General features: G+C 37.7%; 1 pseudogene; it reads right to left on the bottom strand.

Moving 5' to 3' along the window:
- Positions 1-2112: 2112 nt before the first annotated feature.
- On the bottom strand, positions 2113-4984 carry LOC137073818 (2-oxoglutarate receptor 1-like; annotated as a pseudogene).
- Between the last annotated feature and the right edge of the window lie 283 nt (positions 4985-5267).

Here is a 5267-nt window from a genome sequence, read left to right as displayed (position 1 = left end):
ACTCTTGCTGCATGATTTTTTTAACTTACAGGACAGTTTGGTGCAAATACCAATATAGTGACAGAGCAGACATCAAGTGTTGGACAGTATTCTGGGTTATTATGTGCAGAGGTTTTTGGTCCAATAATTAGAAAAACTCAGCTTTTTCATAATGAAGTAGTAGGAAATACCTAGTCAAATATAGAGCTGAGTATCATCAGCATAACAGTGAAAACTTACACCATGCTTCCTAATGATATCTCCCTACCGTAGCATGTACAGGGTGAAGAGCAATGGTCCTAACACTGAGCCTTGTGGGACTCCGGACTGAACTTGTGATCAATATGATCTTTTACTTCTACAAACTGATAACGGTCAGATGAGTATGGTTTAAACTATGCCAATGCAATTCCACTAATGCCAACATCATTTTCGAGTCTATTTAAAAGAATGTTGTGGTCGATTGTATCAAATGAAGTGCTAAGATTCAGTAGCCCTACCATATTTGTAACATGAAGTTGCCTTGGCTAAATCGAGTATACAGGAGACTTGATCTAAGATGAGTATTTTTTTTTTTTAGCTCTGCTGCAAAATTTCAACGGCATCAACAATGGTTCCATGTGACAATATTAGCTCTAAAGTATGATTAGGACAATGAGTGGTTCCTGATACATGTTTTCTAACTCCAATAGCATTCAGAATGCCTCTAAATGCCAATCCTAATGCATCTTTTCATTATCTACATGGATATTAACATAACCAACAATTAGGACTTTATCTGCAGCTAGTACTAAATCAGCAAATTCTTTGATTAAGTCGATATGGTGCCCTACAGTAGCCAAATGTCAAACAGGATTTATTTTTAGACCTCTGAGTAATAGTTCATACAGTTAACCAGGAAGTGTTTATTAAAAACACGTTGGAGACTAAAGAACTGTCTATTTACAATAAATATGCAGAAGCTGCTTCTTCCTTTTCGTCCAGTGAATGAGAGGCATTTCCTCATGTGTGAATAACAGATGAAATCTGAGCTGATTCATGAGATATTTAATACACGGTGAAGTCGGTAAAGGAACTTCATTTGATTTGGAGCAAATTAGAAAAAAAAGTTTCAAAACACAATAACATGCTAAACATTTTAAGACTTGCTGTATGAGGTATGAATTATGACACAAATCTCATAAACATTCCCTGAATTGTATCTCAATAGTGTTTGATGGAGGTTTCCTCTTCCTTTAGTGGAAATCAATCCATCTAAACATCAGCTGGAGGCGTGCGGTGGAACGCTGTTATATAAGAGCGGCATTTCTGATGAATTTGTTTTACTAGTTACTTCATTCAGACCGTGTCAATGGGCCTGTTCCGGCAGGTTATATAAAACAAAGACTATCAATTGAAAGTAAAACTGTTCTGCATAAAATAGCAACCGTTTGTTTGTTGAGAAGCTTGAGTTTCGCTCTGCAGAGTCAATTGTGCCATGCTGATATTATTCAAACACAGTTTTCTCTGATTTGAATGTAGTACTACTATACATATCAAGAAAGTACACAATGCAAATATAATTTAAAGCACTTCTACTGCTGTTTATCTTCCATTACAAACAAATTACATTACCCCATCATCATAAAATAAAAATGTATGAAGGAAAGCAATCATGTAATGAACAACTGCCACAAAACATAGATACACCAATGTACAGAAACAATGCAATATCATCTTTACAGAGAACAGATTTGCATCATTGTTTGGTTCTATAAGGAGAGATGAGAGGAGAAAGTGCAGCTGGTATTGTGTGTGGGGCTGCAGTACAGCAAAGAATAATGCATTTATATGGCCAAAATGCATCTAAACATAATAAGTGCAATGTAAGTCACTTTGGATGCTTTTGGCGGATAATGACAAGCCCTGTATGCAAAGTATGAAACCACCTGAGGCTGTACATTCAAGTGATTATATTATGATTAAAGAGGTTTTATTTTATTGTTCTGGTCCTACAAGAACACTGCTTAATATTACAGGAAGTTATATAAAGGTTTAATTTATAAAATATCAACTTTTATATTACACAAAAGTAAGAAAGGCATACAGGTTTGGAATGACAAGAGAGTGAGTAAATGATGACAATGTTTCCCTTCATATATTGGCTATTTCATAGCGCCATTGAGTCTCAGCTGCGTAGCACATTTGTGATGTTGCTCGTGGGTTTGTTGATCTCAGCCCATTCTCAGCCCCCTCAGTCCTCGACATGAGCTGACCACATCTGAACAGATCCATGAAGGCCTTCTTAAAGTCCCCAGACAACGTGTAGAGCGGCAAGTTAAAAATGATGTTGAGTACAGCGATCGGCCTCGAGATAATGTAGGCGGTGTGAGCGCAGCGGTCCAGCATGCAGTTGGTTTCTGGAGTGAGTCTCGTGTAGATTCTCAGAGCTCGTAACACGTGAAAGGGAAGAAAACAAACCACGAAGCACGTCAATATCAACACGGTGAGACGCCTCGCTTTAACCCGTCTCTTGCACCCCATATGAGGACCCTTCTTTAGTGTTTTAATGATGCGCCAATAGCAAAGACAGACCACGACCAGAGGAAGCAAATATCCCAGTACGGCCAGATTTTTTCTATCTTGTTGCTCGCAAAGTCCAAGCAGTATGTCTTGTTGTTAATTTCAACCAGGTCAAACAGGTTAAAAATTGGACTTAACTCGTCACGGCCTAAACCAAGGCACAAGCCAACACACCCCATCGCTTCTGCTTGAAGTTGTTCATGCGCAACGGATACACGATCGCCACGTACCGGAAGATGGCCAGACAGGTGAGGAAGAGGATGCTGCCGTACAGGTTGAAGTGGAAGATGAAGCGTGTAAAGTGGCACATGACGATCCCCAGATTCCACGAGTCGTTGAGGACGTAGTAGTAGGTCAAGAAGGGCAAGCTGACCATGAAGAGAAGGTCAGTGATGACGAGGTTCACCATGATGATGGTGCTGCTCTTCCAGGGACGAACTTTGAGCGCATAGACCAGCAGAGCGGTGATGTTACCCACAACTCCCACGATGAAGATTGCACCGTACATGGCAGGCAGGTAGTACCTCTTGAAGAGATCGTTCACGTCGGTGCAGTTGTCACTCGAGCTGTTACTCGAGCCGTAGTAAAGGTTGCTCCATGGTTGATCTTGCAGAAGGAAAATATAAAACGTTTTTAGAGAGACAAATCATGCAAAGTGGATGTGCTAAAACTATTAGATAATATTAAAGGCAATATTGACCAGACTTTTACAGAGTTGTAAATGGATTTTTGAATTTTTGTTACAATTACAATTGTAACACGATTCTTCTTTGTCAGTGTAAACTTATATTTACACTTAAATCACAACTAAAGTAGGACTTATAGCATACACTGCATATATTTAAAAATGGGGTTTTAGTGCATATAATAATTTATGTATATAATAATAATTTATTATCACTTATTTATTCATGCTTAAGCTTGAACAGTTAAGCATGAATAAATAACCTTAAACATTATTTAACTTTGTTAAATAATGTTTAAGGTTATTGATATTCAGCTTATTGATATTCTGTACTTTTAAAATATGCTTTTAGTGTATTGTTAACAATGACAATTTCGAGCATAAGTTTAAAATATACAAAAAAATGTTTTTTAAAGTAATGTTCAAATAAGTACACTAAACTTTCATTTAAACTATATTTTTCTAAAATATATTTTTAGAAAATATATGAAAATACAATTATTTTAAAGTGTGTTAAAAGTTGTATTGTGAAAATATGATGCTAATATATTTTGTATATATTTAGAAATGGTACTTTTTTATAAGTATATTTCTAATATACTATCGGAAAAGAGAATATATTTGAAATACAATAAAGTATACTTTTTTTTCACCAGGGATGTCACCGCTGACGTTGTGATTTTTGGATCACACGTCACTTAAGGTGTGGTTATGAGTACATCAGATGACCACCTTCCCCCCAGTTCGTTTTGGGACATTAGTCAAGGTCTTTTACCTTGGCTGTATGAGATCACTACGAATAGGAGGCTGTCCAGTCATTTATAATGAATGTAAAGGGGGAAGAGTTGGTCAGCTGATTTATCTGAAAGATTGGTGAGATTTCTAACTTGTAGAGCCTTTTCTGCTTTATCAGCACAAGGAAGACACAATTGTAATAAAATAGATTTTATTAACAAAAGATAAACAGAACAATTAACACAACTACTAAATGAATACAATGAATGATAAAGGAATAAAGTGCGTAAAATGCATAAAATACATGTGAGTAATTTAAGTGTGGCTACAGAAGAGATACGTTATCTTACGGAAAGATAAACTGTTGTTTCTCTGAAATTAAGGTGAAGAACCTTATTATGTATCAAACAAATAAACAAAAGATTATTTGTTATTAACTAGCATCAGTTATATTACTTGTAATGTAAATTAGAAAATCATATACTGATAATATACAACAATGCCAAGGTCTCTAGAAAGAGGTTTGGTTAAGTGATATTTACGTTCCACGTGGTTGAGTAAGCAGTCCGATGGTGATGAATTCTTCCACTGGTTTTGCTGGGAGTCAGTGCAGTGAAGAAAGGAGCTGGAATCCGTTTCAACAGCCTTGAACACGAAGATCTGTGGGATGCTGATCTCCTGGGGCACCAAAGGGTCCTAAAATCTGGAACACGCAGATGAGGCCCTGAAGTTGGTGCAGAAGGTCCTTAATCTGGAACACGCAGATGAAGGAACCTTGAAGTGAAGGTTTGCTATCCTGAGCTTAACCTTGTTGCAAATGTCTCTGTGTGTCTTCTGCCTCTTTGGGCCGGACAGACTCAGAACCTGGTGAACTGTTTGTCTCTCAGATGGGAAGACTCAGAACTTGGTTGCTCTGTCACAGTCTAATCCTCGGCGGACAGACTCAGAACAAGGTGTTTGTATTGAAAGGGTACCTTTATCCTTTTCCGAATAGGAGGAGATTGCAATTTGGCGTTTCTCCATTCCAGTGTTGTGACATCAGCTGTCACTGAGAATACTTATTTCTCTGAATAAGTATTAGATGGATATGTGTAGTTTATATGTGTAGTAGGAATGTTTTTGGCCGTCACAAACCAGGACATTAGGGATCAGTCTCTAGGTGGGTGAAGGGCAGAAACTGCATCTGGACCAATGAGAAGTCCTGTCCTTCCTGGGCTTGGTACTAGAGGTCTTCTTCTTGCCCTCAAAGAGGTGTCTGGATGTTGTCCAAGCATCTTTATCTGATGCCGTTGGACATTTTGTTTGT

The sequence above is a fragment of the Pseudorasbora parva genome, chromosome 4 (genome assembly GCF_024679245.1).
Source record: "Pseudorasbora parva isolate DD20220531a chromosome 4, ASM2467924v1, whole genome shotgun sequence".
Taxonomy (NCBI): Eukaryota; Metazoa; Chordata; class Actinopteri; order Cypriniformes; family Gobionidae; genus Pseudorasbora; species Pseudorasbora parva.
This window is presented reverse-complemented; position numbering and strand designations above follow the sequence as displayed.